This window comes from Lithobates pipiens, unplaced genomic scaffold (genome assembly GCF_037356315.1).
Source record: "Lithobates pipiens isolate NorthernLeopardFrog02 unplaced genomic scaffold, aLitPip1_a1.2 Scaffold_19, whole genome shotgun sequence".
Lineage (NCBI taxonomy): Eukaryota > Metazoa > Chordata > Amphibia > Anura > Ranidae > Lithobates > Lithobates pipiens.
The window spans coordinates 155585807-155604429 of NW_027507764.1; the positions used below are offsets into that span (position 1 = coordinate 155585807).

The 18623-nt window shown below is 43.0% G+C and overlaps 1 long non-coding RNA gene across 1 annotated transcript in view; it reads right to left on the reverse strand.

The window, feature by feature from the left end:
- The window catches only part of LOC143998226 (uncharacterized), an 87809-nt gene extending 73571 nt beyond the window's left edge, over positions 1 to 14238 (reverse strand). The window contains exons 1-2 of the long non-coding RNA XR_013277791.1: positions 14077 to 14238; positions 13758 to 13836 (exon numbers count right to left, since the gene is read on the reverse strand). This is a non-coding gene — a long non-coding RNA (uncharacterized LOC143998226). The remainder of the gene's footprint in view (positions 1 to 13757; positions 13837 to 14076) is intronic.
- Positions 14239 to 18623: the final 4385 nt, after the last annotated feature.

Below are 18623 nucleotides of genomic sequence, written 5' to 3' on the forward strand. Positions count from 1 at the left end.
CGCCCCGAGGTCGCCCGAAAGTAGTACAGGAACCTTTTTTCTGAGTCGGAGCGACTCGAGTCGCTCCTCTCAGAACGGTTCCATTGTACAGAACGGGGGCGACTTGCGGGAGCGAGGCGAGGCGAGTCGTGTCGCCTCGCATCGCCCGCTGTGTGAACCAGCCCTTAGGCAGGCCCTTGCACTACATCAGGGGTGTCCAACCCGTGCTCTGTTGGCTGCATGAAGCCCCAGAGAGTTTAGCATGATGATATAGAAAACATACCAGCTGTGGCAGCCTACATTGACCTGCCTAGCAAATTCACGCATGGAGAGAAGCTGGGGATACTGTGCAAACAGTTGATAGGTGAAGGGTGTGTACTAATGAGGTCACTGCAGGATGTGTGTGCTAATGAGGTCACTGCAGGATGTGTGTGCTAATGAGGTCACTGCAGGATGTGTGTGCAAACGAGGTCAGCTGGTAAACTCCTTCCTGTTTCTTACTGGTTTCTCCATCCCAAATCTACAGTCTATACCAGGAAGTCTTTCTAAGAAGTACAGCAAGGGCTAAGGTAAGGCCTTGTTCTGAAAATCAAAGAAAGCTTTTATTTTTCTGCGATTGAGGTACATTAATGGTATATTGTAGGGGAGCTGAATTTAGAAAAATAAAAGGTGAACTTATCCTTTAAGTCAGGAGTTACATCTACTTTTAGATCAGCAAGCTTTAGGGGGACATTTCTCTTACTAACTGCGTATTGCAAGACTTTAGCCATTGGTTTTTATCCTATTGTGTTTTTCTATTAGAATCAGTGTTTTATTACTTGCAAGTACAAATTGCATTGCCTTTAGATATTGCTGTGTTGTATTTTGTGTTAAGATGTGGAAAAAAAACATCAATCATGACATAGTAGTTTGAGTTATGTCAAAGTGCTGGTTAGCTGTGTTAAAAGGCAGTGCACTGGTTTCTATAAATGTAGCCTGGGGGGATCACATAAAGTTTTGTACAGAGTAGCAATATAAAATATAGTTATTAAATGTGACACACAAAGCATCTGCTGTTCTTTTTTACTTCCTTTGGGTCATTTTTTAGAAACCTCCCTATTACAGCAAGTATAACGCTCACGCTGTACATGGAACTTTACTTTTGTAAGTTCTTAGACTGTTATGCCAGGGCTGCCAGACCTTTACCTTTTGTTCTGACGGGGAAATATTCAGCTGATCTTGTAGGCTGAATGAGTCTGTGAAGCTCCTTTTACAATAGCAGACAGACAAGGTTTCCTAACTTACCTAAGTACTATTTAGCCAAAAGATCTCCAACCAGAGGCGTATGCATAGATAATAGATCGGAACAGTCTTTTAATGGAAATTTTAACATCAATTAGGTGTCAAATAGGTATTGGAAAAGAGACTTCATGAACTTAATATATACAGTGTGGGAAAGAATGGAAAGGGCATACATGACTGAAACATTTAAATACATCAAAGGGGTGAATAAGGTTCAGGAGGGCACTATTTTCAGTATGAAGTCAAGAGCAAGAACACAGGGATATGATCTCAAACTGGCAGAATGAAAGTTCAAAACTAACCTTAGAAAGTATAATTTTCCAGAAGAGAAGAGATAGCGAGCCAGTCAACAGTAAGTGGATTCAAACATGCTTGGGACAAACATAGATCTATACTCAAGCCAAAAAAAGTAAAAAAAAAAAAAAAAAAGGATAAAAAAATGGGACAGACTGGATGGACCACTTGGTCTTTTTTGCCATCATTCTTCTAAGTAAGGTTGCAGGTAATGGCCAAAGTATAAGGAAATAGAACTAAAAAAAAAAAAGAAAAAGGGTTTTCAAAGTTTCTACCCCACTGTTTTTATATTTACAGCATACAATTTGTAAGCAATCATAATGGAAATAGCTTTTTTAAATTTTCTTCCAAGTGGTCGCATGGCCACAAAGCTTGGTGCGCATGTCCATCTAGGCTCAGCATTGGCTCTGAATCCTTAGAGCAGTAATGTCATCCCACAGGCATCCATTGCTAAAGCAATGTTTTGTCTTTGTCGGCCATGAAAGGATTAATGCCAACCAACCATGCCAACAGATACACCCGCCCTTAGCTTTGCAGTCCTCCTACTTTTAGGAATACATAGAGATCAAGAGATAGCGAGTGCAGCCTTTTACATGGCATATCACCCTACCACCTGTTGACATGGGTAGAACACACAAGTATGGTAGGTAACCACTGGGAATTATATGGTGTATTAACAGAAATTGCCATCTAATACTGTGATATGACCTTGTATCTAAAAGGAATTCACAAAGGGCCTATTCACACCTATGCATTTTTCTTTGATGTGTTTTTTAATTGAAATCACTGAAAATACATCAAAGAGCATTTCCATGCATCTGTTCCATACACTTGTCAATGCAGTTCAGTGTGTATTATGATGTATGTTATGACATGCTCTTCTTTTTGAAAGCCAACATGGGCCATAACTCACAATAAGTGCCTTAATGTATTGTAGGAGAAGTGCGGGATATGAAAAAATATACATCTGTACTCACCTATGTGGCTGCAGCATAGGTCTGATGTTGTAGCTGTCCCCGAACGGCTATATGACTGCATACTGAGCTATTACACGACCGCTGATTCCTCCGTTTCTGATTACCCGGTCTTCACTGAGCAGAGAGTGGTAACTGTCACTCACTGCTCTCTATTCTCCCCCTCCAGCAGTCACTGGAACACCGGCCTGTAAAGGGGGGCAGGAGCAACTGGCTCACTCTCAACGGAATGCTACTCCTTTTAGAGAATCTGCTTTGTGTTTATATTAGAGTTTGGAAAGCTGGAAGACTGCTTAGTCACTGCTGGAAGGGGGAACTAGATTTTTACCAGTTCTTTTGTTGTGAACTTTGAATTGCTCTAGAGTGCTTGAGCTACAAAGGTTAGTGAGAGCTTGTTTAAGTGCTCATTTAAAGCTTTTTAACCACCTCAATACGGTGCATTTATACTCCCTTCCTGACCAGACCAATTTTTAGCTTTCAGCGCTCTCACAGTTTGAATGGCAATTATTCAGTCATACAACACTGTACCCATATGAAACGTGCATCCTTTTTTCCAGACATATAGAGCTTTCTTTTAGTGGTATTTAATCACTAGTGTTTTTTTTTTTTTGTGCTATAAATAAAACTTACATTTCATAAAATTTTGCTAATTAGTAATTTTTCTTCATAAATTTTGGCCAACATTTATACTGCTACATATCTTTGGTAAAAATAACCCACATTAGTATATATTATTTGGTCTTTGTGAAAGTTATACAGTCTACAAACTATGGTGCCAATCACTGAAAATTGATCACATCTGATCAGGCCTTCAGTACATCAGGTGTATCTCATTTTTTGAGACACTAACAAGTCAGGAAAGTACAAATACCCCCCAAATGACCCCTTTTTAGAAACAAGACATTCCAAGGTATTAAGTAAGTAGCATGGTTTTTTTAAGTTGTAATTTTTTCCCACAATTATTTGCAAAATTAAGATTTTTATATTTTTTTACAAAATTGTCATATTATCAGGTTATTTCTCATACACAGCATATGCATACAACAAATTACACCCCAAAATACATTCTGCTACTCTTCCCGAGTATGGCGATATCACATGTGTGAGACTTTTACACAGCCTGACCACATACAGAGCACCAACATTGAAGTGGCACTTTCAGGCATTCTACGAGCAAAAATGGCACATCTCATTTCACAGCCACCTATTACACTTTTGAAGGCCCTGGAGCACCAGGACAATGGAATTGCCCATAAAATGACCCCATTTTGGAAAGCTAACACCCCAACGTATAAACTGTGAGGCATAATGAGTCTAATGAGTGAGTCTTTTGAACGGTTTATTTTTTTCCAGAAGTTTTTGAAAAATGTGGAAAAAAATGAAAACGCATTTTTTTTACACAAAGTTGTCAATTTATATGACATTTCTAACACACAGCATGTATATAGCAAAACTTACACCCCAAAACACATTCTGCTACTCCTCCCGAGTATGGCGATATCACATGTGTAGGACTTTTACACAGCCTGGCCACATACAGAGGAGCACCAGGACAGTGAAATTACCCAAAAAAATTACCCCATTTTGGAAAGCAAACACCCCAACGTATATTATATGAGGCATGGGCTGCAAATAGGTACTTGAGTACTCTGATGGGTTGCAGATGGGTACTCTGGTACTCTGATGGGCTGGTGACAGGTACTTAAGTACTCTGATGGCCTGGTGACAGGTACTCGGGTACTCTGATGGCCTGGTGACAGGTACTCAGGTACTCTGATGGCCTGGTGACAGGTACTCGGGTACTCTGATGGCCTGATGACAGGTACTCGGGTACTCTGATGGCCTGGTGACAGGTACTCGGGTACTCTGATGGCTTGGTGACAGGTACTCGGGTACTCTGATGGCTTGGTGACAGGTACTCGGGTACTCTGATGGACTGTGACAGGTGCTCTGGTACTCTGATGGCCTGGTGACTGGTATTTGGGTACTCTGAAGGGCGGTGATAGGTACTCAGGTACTCATATGGACTGTGACAGGTACTCGGGTACTCAGATGAACTGTGACAGGTACTCGGGTACTCAGATGAACTGGGACAGGTACTCAGGTACTCAGATGAACTGGGACAGTTACTCAGGTACTCAGATGAACTGTGACAGGTACTTGGGTACTCAGATGGACTGGGACAGGTACTCGGGTACTCTGATGGGCTGTGACAGGTACTTGGGTATTCTGATGGGCTGTGGTAGGTACTCGGATGGACTGTGACAGGTACTCGGTTACTCTGATGGGCTGTGACAGGTACTCGGTTACTCTGATGGGCTGTGACAGGTACTCGGTTACTCTGATGGGCTGTGACAGGTACTCGGGTACTCTGATTGGCTGTGACAGGTACTCGGGTACTCTGATGGGCTGTGACAGGTACTCGGGTACTCTGATTGGCTGTGGCAGGTACTCTGGTACTTTGATGGGCTGTGACAGGTACTCGGGTACTTTGATGGGCTGTGACAGGTACTCGGGTACTTTGATGGACTGTGACAGGTACTCGGGTACTCTGATGGGCTGTGACAGGTACTCTGGTACTCTGATGGGCTGTGGCAGGTACTCGGGTACTCTGATGGACTGTGACAGGTACTCGGGTACTCTGATGGACTGTGACAGGTACTCGGGTACTCTGATGGACTGTGACAGGTACTCGGGTACTCTGATGGACTGTGACAGGTACTCGGGTACTCTGATGGACTGTGACAGGTACTCGGGTACTCTGATGGACTGTGACAGGTACTCGGGTACTCTGATGGACTGTGACAGGTACTCGGGTACTCTGATGGACTGTGACAGGTACTCGGGTACTCTGATGGACTGTGACAGGTACTCGGGTACTCTGATGGACTGTGACAGGTACTCTGGTACTCTGATGGACTGTGACAGGTACTCTGGTACTCTGATGGACTGTGACAGGTACTCTGATGGACTGTGACAGGTACTCTGGTACTCTGATGGACTGTGACAGGTACTCTGGTACTCTGATGGACTGTGACAGGTACTCTGGTACTCTGATGGACTGTGACAGGTACTCTGGTACTCTGATAGCCTGGTGACTGGTATTTAGGTACTCTGAAGGGCGGTGATAGGTACTCAGGTACTCTGATGGACTGTGACAGGTACTCAGATGAACTATGACAGGTATTCAGGTACTCAGATGAACTGTGACAGGTACTGGGGTACTCTGATGGGTTGTGACAGGTACTCGGGTACTCTGATGGGCTGTGACAGGTACTCAGGTACTCGAATGGACTGTGACAGGTACGCGGATGGGCTGTGACAGGTACTCGGGTACAGGGCTGGACTGGGACAGAAAATTGGCCCTGGACTTCATTCAGACCGGCCCACTTTAATTTTGCAAACACGCACAAAAACAGTATGTAAACTATACACAATTGCGCAAAAAAATAAGATAAAATTATTCATCAGTTACTGTGACCAGTGCCATTAAATTATTCATCAGTTACCGTGGCCAGAGCCATTAAATTATTCATCAGTTACCGTGGCCAGAGCCATTAAATTATTCATCAGTTACCGTGGCCAGTGCCATTAAATTATTCATCAGTTACCGTGGCCAGAGCCATTAAATTATTCATCAGTTACCGTGGCCAGTGCCATTAAATTATTCATCAGTTACTGTGGCCAGAGCCATTAAATTATTCATCAGTTACTGTGGCCAGAGCCATTAAATTATTCATCAGTTAACGTGGCCAGTGCCATTAAATTATTCATCAGTTACTGTGGCCAGAGCCATTAAATTATTCATCAGTTACTGTGGCCAGAGCCATTAAATTATTCATCAGTTACTGTGGCCAGAGCCATTAAATTATTCATCAGTTACCGTGGCCAGAGCCATTAAATTATTCATCAGTTACTGTGGCCAGAGCCATTAAATTATTCATCAGTTACTGTGGCCAGAGCCATTAAATTATTCATCAGTTACCGTGGCCAGAGCCATTAAATTATTCATCAGTTACTGTGGCCAGAGCCATTAAATTATTCATCAGTTACTGTGGCCAGTGCCATTAAATTATTCATCAGTTAACGTGGCCAGTGCCATTAAATTATTCATCAGTTACTGTGGCCAGTGCCATTAAATCAATAATTGACCAGTGGCATTAAATAATAATCAGTTACCGTGACCAGTGACATTAATATTAATTTAATGGCACTGGTCAATTATTAATTTAATGTCACTGGCCACGGTAACTGATCAATAATTTAATGCCACTGCTCACGGTAATTGATGATCAGTTACCGTGGCCAGTGACATTAAATTAATAATTGACCAGTGGCATTAAATTAATATTAATGCCACTGGTCACGGTAACTGATTATTATTTAATGCCACTGGTCAATTATTCATTTAATAGCACTGGCCATGGTAACTGATGAATAATAATCAGTTACCATGACCAGTGGCAGTACATTTACCCTTCCCCCCCTCCCCCGCCATGCTGCATATTAGAGAAATCACAGACACTGACAGTAACAGCCAGACTTTCAATTTATTATTAAGCATGCTGCCATGCAGCCTGCATCCCATATAGCGTCTGATTAGCTTATTATTTAGTGCTTACTTACTTACTGATCGACTTTTCTTTGTCCCCTGACCCTGTCTGTGCTGCTGTCTGGAGTGGACTTGCTGTAAGGAATTTTCAGGTTCCTCCTCGGCGGCGCTGGCTCCTCTTGGTTGCGGTCGCAAACAGCAAAGCTTGGGCAGCAGCTTACTATGCTCCGGCTCCTCCCATGTCCTCGGGCTGCCTCTGCCCTCCAGCCGTGAGTGACATCATGGCGCCGGGACAAGGAGGCAGCCTGTAATGTAGGGTGACCACGTTTCCAAACTGTCATTCAGGGACACCCCCCCCCCCCCAAAAAAAAAGATGATTTTTTAGCCAATTTTTGGGGCAGGGGCATATGAAATCAGCAGACCTGTGTGCAAGATCAAAAGCGGGCCCTAGGCATTAAGAACAACAACACATGTCTTAAATTGCACTAAATATTGGCTTAAAGGGGGTGTTGTTTAGGGCTGCAACTAACGATTATTTTCATAATCGATTAGTTGGTCGATTATTGTTTTGATTAATCGGTTAATAACCTTAAAAAAAAAAGTGGGTCAAATTGACGTTTAATAAATAGGGAATGCGGAGTGTATGGTGGTGAGTAATATGTACAGGAGAGGAGTGCAGAATGTATGGCGGGGGGTAATATGTACAGGAGAGGAGTGCGGAGTGTATGGCAGGGGGGTAATATGTACAGGAGAGGAGTGCAGAATGTATGGCGGGGGGTAATATGTACAGGAGAGGAGTGCAGAATGTATGGCGGGGGGTAATATGTACAGGAGAGGAGTGCGGAGTGTATGGCGGGGGGTGATATGTACAAGAGAGGAGTGTATGGCAGGGGGGTAATATGTACAGGAGAGGAGTGTATGGCAGGGGGGTAATATGTACAGGAGAGGAGTGTATGGCAGGGGGGTAATATGTACAGGAGAGGAGTGTATGGCAGGGGGGTAATATGTACAGGGGAGGAGTGCGGAGTGTATGGCAGGAGGGTAACATGTACAGTGGAGGAGTGCGGAGTGTATGGCAGGGGGGTAACATGTACAGGGGAGGAGTGCGGAGTGTATGGCAGGGGGGTAATATGTACAGGGGAGGAGTGCGCAGTGTATGGCAGGAGGGTAACATGTACAGTGGAGGAGTGCGGAGTGTATGGCAGGAGGGTAACATGTACAGTGGAGGAGTGCGGAGTGTATGGCAGGGGGGTAACATGTACAGGGGAGGAGTGCGGAGTGTATGGCAGGGGGGTAATATGTACAGGGGAGGAGTGCGGAGTGTATGGCAGGAGGGTAACATGTACAGTGGAGGAGTGCGGAGTGTATGGCAGGAGGGTAACATGTACAGGGGAGGAGTGCGGAGTGTATGGCAGGGGGGTAGTTAGTGGAGAGAGGAGGAAGAGGAGTGCACCTCCTGATAGTCTGTCAAAGTTCCAAGGATACCAGACAGTACAATTATCCCCGTGATAGCAGCCAGTTTGTCTTTGAAGATGGGGAAGGGGGCAAGTTGTGAAAGAAGAATACTTGCAGTGATTTGGGGGTATAAGAGCATGCTGTATGTTCTAGGAGGGCACACTTTGGGAGGGGAGAGAAATTGTGCAGGAAGGGGGGGGGGTTGAATAAAAAAATCTGACCCCCCCCCCCCCCCTCCAGCACAATTTCTCTCCTTTGCTAAAGTGCCTCCTAGCACATACAGCATGCTCTTATCCCCCAAAATCACTGCAAGTATTATTTTTTGACAACTTGCCCCCCGTCTCTGTGTCTTCTTCTCCTGCAAGTGCCAAGCACAAACCTCAGATCAGCACATCCCGTCCTGTTGTGTCCATTCTCCTCCCCCTCCTTCTCCTGTCTGTGAGCCGAGGAAAAGGGGGAGGGGACTTCAGTCCATGTGTCAGTGTGAGGTGGGCAGGAGGGGGGAGGAAGGGAGAGATGCCGTGCAGTACACACTGTAATCGCAGCGTGTGGGAACAGAAATACCTCACACAAGCTGCAGCCTGCAAGCCAGTCACTGGAGCCAATTGCGGAGGTAAAAGAACCTGCAGTGACTCCCAGCAGCACTAGCGCGGAGGAGGAGGATGTAAAATCCTCCTCCGCATTCAACGCTGGGCTGTGACGTCACTGGTTGCCAGACGCAAGGCGGCTATAGCAACCAGTGATCAGGAGGAGGTGGAGGCGGAGATAGAGCCAGCGCTATGGAGGCTCGGTCCGCCCCTGTTCCCAGATTGTCAATTTCATTCCGGGACAATTTATGCCAGCATCACGAGGGGGTGGTGCTTGTGTGCCGGGTGCAGGAGCAGAGCTGCCGCCACCAGCCTTATTGTAACACAGGACAGACACGGAGAGTCCAGGGAGAGTGTAGTGATTAAAACACATAACACACTGTCTGACAACCGGCCCACTGAGCCAATCGGCCCACCGGGAAACTCCCGGTAGTCCCGATGGCCAGTACAGGCCTGCTCGGGTACTATGATGGGCTGTGACAGGTACTCGGGTACTCTGATGGGCTGTGACAGGTACTCGGGTACTCTGATGGGCTGTGACAGGTACTCGGGTACTCTGATGGGCTGTGACAGGTACTCGGGTACTCTGATGGGCTGTGACAGGTACTCGGGTACTCTGATGGGCTGTGACAAGTACTCGAGTACTCTGATGGGCTGTGACAAGTACTCGAGTACTCTGATGGGCTGTGACAGGTACTCGGGTACTCTGATGGACTGTGAGTGACAGGTACTATGATGGGTGGTGACAGGTCTTTATTGGGGGGAGCAATCAGTGTGATTGGTGTACACTGTAAGCGAGATGTTACCGCAATCTCCTCCTCACACACGATTGGTGTGTGAGGAGGAGAACCTGGTAACATCTCGTTACCGCAGTTTGTGTACATTTAGTGATCGGCTGTGAAAGGATCACAGCCAATCACGTGGGTAAACAGCCAGCCAATTTCTGTTTACCAGCATCGGTGATGAGCAGTGTTCCCGGGAACACGCTGCCACCGACGTGCACACGCATCGCGCCCGCGATCACACGCCGTGCACAGTGGGGGTGTAACCATCTGTGATCGGCCATGATGAAGTCACAGATGGATCATGTAGTAAACAGCCATGCCCAACGGCTATTCACCCCCCTCAGTGGCAAGCGGTGTCTCCGTGACACGCTGCCACTGAAGGAACAGGGATGCGTGCGCACGATCGCACGCATTCCCTGTTTAAACGGGAGGACGTCATATGACGCCCTCCCGCCACAAGGGATGCGCCGCCTGGCTGTCATTTGAAGTCCGGCGGTCAGCAACTAGTTAATAATATGTATACACTTGAGTGTCCATAGCTTGGCCACTGACTGCAGAAAACTGGTGCAAACTGCTACAGGTATGAAGTGTAGGCATCTAGTGGAGACAAACCTTCATGTCACAACAGAATCTCAGGCCATTCTGACTAGCAAAGCTTTGGCACATCCAAGTGTCAAAGCTTGCCTGTCCCTTCCCAACCTCCTCAGTGTTTTTACTGGCCAGTTATTCTTTCCATCATAGTGGCAAACCATTAGTAAGATGGAGATGGAGAATTTCAAAAGAGCCAACTTGGAGGGGATGATAAGGGACTATATACAAGATTTTAGTAATGGCAGCGGTATCATTAGTAGTAATCAGCATGGATTCATGAAGAATCGTTCTTGCCAAATCAATCTATTAACCTTCTATGAGGAGGTGAGCTGCCATCTAGATTTGCAAAAGCATTTGATACAGTTCACCACAAACATTTACTGTACAAAGTAAGGTCTGTTGGCATGGATCAAAGGGTAAGTACATGGATTGAAAACTGGCTACAGGGGCGAGTTCAGGGGGTAGTGATAAATGGGGAATACTCGGAATGGTCCAGGGTTGAAAGTGGAGTCCCTCAGGGCTCTGTCCTGGGACCAATCCTATTGAATTTATTCATAAACGACCTGGAGGATGGTATAAACAGCTCAATCTCTGTATTTGTGGATGATACTAAGCTAAGCAGGGAAATACGTTCTCCAGGGTGGGCAACTGAGATTTAATGTAGAAAAATTTAAAAAAATGCATTTGGGTGGCAAAAATATGAATGCAATCTACTCACTGGGGAGAGAACCTCTGGGGGAATCAAGGATGGAAAAGGACCTGGGGGTCCTAGTAGATGACAGGCTCAGCAATGGCATGCAATATAAAGCTGCTGCAAGCAAAGCAAACAGAATATTGGCATGCATTAAAAAGGAGATTAACTCAAGAGAAAAAAACGACTATTCTCCCACTCTACAAGACTCTGGTCCGGCCCCTCCTGGAGTATGCCATCCAGTTCTAGGCACCAGTCCTCAAGAAGGATGTGCTGTAACTGGAGAGATTCCAGAGAAGAGAAACAAACTTATAAAGGGACTGGAGGACATTAGTTATGAGGAAAGGTTATGAGCACTGAACTTGTTCTCTCTGTAGAAGAGATGCTTGAAAGGGGGTATGATTTGAATGTTTGTACCGTACTGGTGACCCCACAATAGGGATAATATTTTCTGCGAAAGGGAATTTTAATAAGACACGCAGCCATTCACTAAAATTTGAAGAAAAGCTGTTTAACCTTAAAGTGATTGTAAACCCTTGTTTTTTATTTTTTTTTAAATAACAAACATCATACTTACCTGCACTGTGCAGCTCGTTTTGCACATAATTGCCCCGATTGTCCTCTTCTGGGATTCCTTGGCGGCTCTCGCAGCTCCTACCCACATTAGATAACACCCTAGGAGAAGAGCTCGTCCGAGGGGGGTTACCTTATGGGCATGCCCCCAAGTCTACCATTTGCATCCATAGACACAAATGCAGGACTCTGCCCCATCTCCTGACACCCGTGTCAGTGGATTTGATTGACAGCAGTGGGAGCCAATGTGCTGTGCTGCTATCAATCTATCCAATCAAAAGCCAGGACCCAGTGAAGAGGGGGACTGCGCGTCTCCACCAAGTAAAATATGTGGCTCAGGTAAGTAAAACAGTGGGGGAGCTGGGGGGGGCCGTCGCTGCCAGGTGTTTTTTCACCTTAATGCATAGGATGCATTATGGTGAAAAAAACACAAGGGTTTACAACCCTTTTAAACTGTGTAGAGGGTACTTTACTGTAAGAGCGGTAAGGATGTGGAATTCTCTTCCACATGCAGTGGTCTCAGCGAGGAGCATTGATAATTTCAAAAAACTATTAGCTAAGAAACAACCACAACATACAGGGATATACAATGTAATATTGCCATAAAAGCACACACATAGGTTGGACTTGATGGACTTGTGTCTTTTTTAAACCTCGCCTACTATGTAACTAAGTGTTTTGCAACCTGGGTGCTGCTATGGGGTGTGCCCCTGATCCAGAGCAGGTGACAAAAAGGGCTGCCCCCAGCATTCAGGATAAGATGGAAGTCATCCTCCAAAAAAAAACACTCTTTATCCCTCTGCCACATAGCTGGAGCCAAAAGGTACAGTTCTGACATAAATATGTGATTGGGGGCTCTGTGATGAGGGGACGGTCTGATTGGGGGACTCTGTGATTGGTGGGCTCTGAGATGATGAGAAGACTCTGATAGATGGGAGCTTCTGACGTAAATGCGGGATATAATGGGTGACCCCTGGCCTGATGGAGGACTTATTAAATGGGATTTATTAAAACTTGTGCGCCCAGAATCTGGTGCAGCTCTGCATAATAACCAATCAGTTTCTAGGTTTTATGGTCCAAGTTCAATTGAACAAGCTGATGTTAGAAGCTGATTGGCTACTATACATAGATGCACCAAATTCTGGGTGCACCCGTTTTAGTAAATCTCCTCTTGATAGCTCTGATGTGTCTATTTAAAGCCAGGATTTGGAAGAATTCACAATGTTTTGATTAGAGAGGAAAAATATGTTTTTTTCATAGAAGGCATGTTTATCTTAAAGCACATGCTCAGCTTCCTGTTACATGCACACCCAGTCTTAGACCTATTTTTACTGCAGCTGAGACTTCTTTGGCTTTTTTTTTTTTTAACCAGAGTGAAAATATAATTATAAATAAAACACACAGGCCCAGTAATCATTTCTGTTCTCGACAGAAAAAAGTATTTCCAAAATTCTTATAACAGAGGCTTAAATTCTGATGGCTTCTTCGCGTAGACCAGTTGTTCACATGGAAAAGTTATTAGGTCTCCTAATGTGATAATCAGTCTTGGCATACACCGTCTATAGCTTTCATATTGAATGGCCATGGTGGCGGGTGCTATTCATATAAAAAAAATCTTCTATTGTCTCCGACATGATACAGCTAAACATATTTGTCCAATCTGGCTAGCGCTTTAAATAGAGTTTTTTGAATAAGGAAAAAGGGAAAGGATTTTTATGGTGCCACAAATATTGCCATATGCCATATTTAAAAGAAAAACAAAACATCTGTAGCGGCGGGCTTCTGAAAAGCACGCAATATGTGTTTTTCAAAGTTAAAACTTTACCCAAGCTACAGTTTGGTTTGGGTCTATTTGCCTAAATTTGACTTCTGTGTCAGTCTAACTGGGCATCTTTGTTATAATCCAAAGTTTTAAAAGAAATGAGGGTACAACAAATGTTGCCCACATTTCATAAAAATGATTGTATATACAAATAATACACACAAAGTACCTACTATATCACTTGGAATGCTTGTTGCTCGACACGTTTAGCTTTTCAGCTTCTTCAGGAGTTATAAAGCATAAGTACTGTAGCTACAGAAAAACAAATATAATCAATATCAAAGTAGAAACAACAGAAATTTAAAAGTTCACAAATTATTTATTATTATATATTATTTATTATTATAACTTATTTATAACTTTAAATAAACATATATGTTACCGGATATAAGTCCAACAAATACATCACCATAAATGGTATATTTTCTTAATATCCATGAGGGTCTGAGCATCACACAGAAGGGCACACATCAGAGAGTAAAAGATACTCACCATGTGTGTTAGGTTGCTCGGCTTCTGTAAGTAACCCCTGGTAGCCTAGGCTAGGATTGAAGAGCGGAGGTCCCTTTCACCGGTGGACAAAACATTACACATACACGCTATTGTACGTGAATAATGAATGTGCCTATTGAAGCACACACAACAATTTTATTTAGTTTGAACAGAAGGACAGCCCTGTGGTTTAACCAATCAGGTAATTCATACATACATCGACATTTTTCTTAAACTCATGACATTATCTAAGTCAAAGGTGAAATACAGTCTTCTGATAGTTATTTCGTCATTTCAACATCTGCTGACTGACCATATTCTTGCGTAACCAGTCCTATCTTAGCTTTGTACCTCTTACCGCAGACAGATGCATCCTAATATGTCAACATCTTGCATCTTAAGTATAGTTGAAAAGCTTTACCATAGTCTACCAACCCTAGGGCGGGAGCATTTGACAGACTGTTTAATAGAGCTTGAAAAGCTTGTAGTCTGTCTTCAGTCCAATCTATTAATTTAGGGGCTGTCGAGCCAGTAGCCTCTCTTAGGATACTATCATAATGAGAACAGTCAGGGATCCATTGGCGGCAATATACAATTGCACCCAAAAATGAGAGTAGGGCGGCCTTGTCGTAATCAGGCTTAAGTACACTGAGGTTCAAAAACTGGTGTAGAAAGGAGTGCCAATCCCAGTGGCGATAATTGATTGCAGGAGAAGCACAACAAGAGCGGTGGGGCTGTAAAAATGTCAAAACATATATGTGTGTGTGTGTATATGTATATATATATATATATATATATATATATATATATATATATATATGTACATATTCACGTCTATATACTATGTGGAAAAAGATATATGAAAGGCATGTAAAGGCCACACTCATTTAAATAGGCAGGCCTTCATTTACCTTAGGTCTTTTTCAAATAGTTTGTCCACAAGATGTAGAAGACAGCAAAGAACCAATTCCAAGATGGCTCTTGAAGGGTATTCAAAATAGTTATCCTCAAGCAATGATGACCAAAGACAGGCCGGATCAAGAGCATCCACCAGAGTAGCCACAAAGACCTATCTAGTAGCAAGCAAAAGTCACGACAATATTAGTTGCACAAAGCAAGTGCGGGCCTAAATAGCACATTGTGACCAAGCCCACAATGAATATTCTTAACACTCAGCACTTGAATAGGGACATGGAAATGGCAACCTCCTCCAGCTCAAAGCAGGCACTGTGGCACTGTAGCTGATGACATCATACACAAGCGCCGCGATCCCCCGCTGCCATCTTGGAAGATCCATCGAGAAAACAGGACTTCCCCCAGATGGGGAGGGTCAGCCATGAAGTTGCCCATGGCCTGTGGGAGGGGAACAGGGCAGGATGACACCAGCCCAGACAACAACTCCCTTGCTAGGGCTAGAACAAATGGGGAAATTCGCCGCACAGGCACAATGGGCAATGGTGCTCACAAATTAGGGCACACGAGGCGCCACATTCAATCTGCAAAGGGATGCTGTCATCATCCTGCCCTGTTCCCCTCCCAATACTCAGACCCTCATGGATATTAATCAAATTTAGCATTTATGGTGATGTATTTGTTGGTCTTATATCTGGTAACATGTTTTATATAAAGTTACATTTAGTCATTAACAAATGTTCATGAGCTTTTCAATTTCTGTGATGTTTCTTTGATATTGTTTATATTTGTTTTTCTGTAGCTACATATGCTTTATAGCTCCTGAAGATGCTGAAACGTGAAACATGTCGAGCAACAAGCATTCCAAGTGTTAAAGTAGCTACTTTGTGTGTATTATTTGTATATACAATCATTTTTATGAAATGTGGGCAACATTTGTTGTCCTCTCATTTCTTTTAAAACTTTGGATTCTAATAAAGATGTTGTTTTTTTTGTTTTAAATATGGCATATGGCAATATTTGTGGCACCTTTCCTTTTCCTTATTCAAAAACTCTATTTAAAGTGATGGCTAGATCTGACAAATATTTTAGCTGTATCATGTAGGAGACAATAGAATTTTTTTTTATATGAATAGCACCAGCTATCATGGCCATTCAATCTGAAAGTAGCCTAATCAGCTATAGACGGTGTATGCCCAGACTGATTATCACATTAGGAGACCTAATAACTTTTCCATGTGAGCAACTGGGTTAAAGGTGCCTTTGATCCATGACGGTGTGTGACATATCCATCACTTTAAATAGCCATATCTTCTCCAAATTAGCCTGACCTCAGCCAAGAAAAAAAAAGTATTTTTGAGGATTTTTAAAAATTCACATCGATGTAAACAGCTTACCATAACAAAATAAGCTTGTAAATGTGTTTTTAAAAAAACTGAAAAACCTTGTTTCTATATAATATAGCAAAAAATATTCACGCTGTATCAACAAAGCTATTCAAAATCTTCTTTGTTGTTGCTAGCAAAATATCAGGATACCGGATATATATACATTGAAAGAAACAAAATGCAGCCCTACACAGTAGTTATAAATCACATACAACTATATACATAATTCAAAGTGCAACCTGTACTCAGTGTTGTCAACCTTCCACAGCATTTTTTACTGACAAAACATGGAAAATCTACTGATGGAGCACATTTTGTACTGACAACCTGAAACAATTACAGAACTCCTATTAAAAACGAAGACAATCGATATTTAAACAGTATAAACACAATATAAAATGCTGACAATACCCATAACTAGTAATTTGGCTGGTTTACGCTTATAAAGTCAACACATAAATTTACTGATGGTTGTGGTTGGCACCCCTGCCAATACTATATAAATCCATGTGCAAAAGGAAAACTTTCAAAGATAGTTGTGCTCAAAGCCTATAGATCTATACTGGCCTGGATTAATACTTTCTCCCCCCTAGGAAAACTGTCTTGTGTTACCCCCTCCTACTCCTGTTGGCAGGCTAGCCTTTGACATCACAAACAAGATTAGACAACACACTTAAGCCGGGTACACATTAACATTTTTTTTTTTCAACCTGCTGGGCTGCACGAATAAAACCCGACAGCTCTGGTCAGTGACACTGTACTAACAATGCAAGGTTAGTCCAGTGATCTCCTGAGCTCAGTTTCTGTGTTCTGACAGGGGGACAGCCCACACCCCAACAGAACACTCCAATCAGCGCTCTCTGCCATTGGCTGAGAGAGCTGAACGAGAGTCGGTCGGCTGCTGGTTTTCCAGTATGCACATCCGGCCAGCTTTTGTCGGAAAGAACAACATACACATGGGCAGAATATTGGCTATTTGTTTTTTAACTGCCTAATGTCTCCCAACATTCTGTCCGTGTGTAGGGGGCTTAATACAAAGCTCGCCTAGACTAAGGGAAGATGGCTCAGAGACAATCACTAGAGGAGTAGTGAAAATTGTTGTCTCCTAGTTCAGTTCTAGGTGTAGAAGCAATGGGGTTGATTTTACTAAAGGCAAAAAGACTGTGCGCTTTGCAAAGTGCAGTTGCACGCTGCAAGTGCACTTACTCCAGTGCTTAGTAAATGAGCAGAAGCTCTGCTGACATCCATCATCCAATCATGTTCAAGCAAAAATTCTGTTTTTCTATTTTCCTTGTACGTGTTTGGGTACTCTTTGCAAAGTGAAGTCTTACCTCATTTACTAAGCTCTAGAGCAATTGCACTTACAGAAGGCAACTGCACAGTCATATTGCCTTTAGTAAATCAACCCCATAGAGTGGGTAAACTAAGTACACAGCACACTATTCCACCATAACAAAAGCACAAACTGTGCAGGGACAAGACCAATGAGGATGCATTTAGATTACTTTGACAAGAAGGGCAGCAGTCATGAACCTTGTATTATACTCAGCAAAAGATTACTGGCAGTCAACAACATGATGGTGGTGGCTTTGTGCCACCCCATAGCAGACTTATCATCTGCCACAGCCCTGTTAGCTATTCAAAAATCCAGCCCTAAACATTAAAGTGCAGCCATAATTGTTCATTATATATTCTGGCTTTTAATCCTGCTTTGTAGAGCTGCACGATTCTGGCCAAAATGAGTACCACAATTTTTTTTGCTTAGAATAAAAAGATCATGATTCTCGCGACGTAAAATCTTTCACACTATACCAAAAAAATTGGGCTAACTTTACTGGTTAGTTTTTTTTTTTTTTTAATTCATTAAAGTAATTTTTCCAAAAAATTGCATTTGAAAGACCGCTGCACAAATACAGTGTGACATAAAATATTTTAACAACCACCATTTTCTAGGGTCTCTACAAAATATATATATATATATATATATATATATATATATATATATAATGTTTGGGGGTTCTAAGTAATTTTTGAGCACTTGAAACCAACAAATGTCAGAAAAAGGTTTAGTGTTTAAGTAATTAAACTTTCCTCACTTACACACACAGTCTATCCCTTTGACAAATTGTTACAATATATGACTTCCACTGATGAAGAATGTTTTGATTCTTGGCAGACTGCCCGGTTTCTTTCTTCCTTTCTTTTGAGGGCTGTGGCTTCAGAAGAGCAGAGAGAATTCTTTGCATA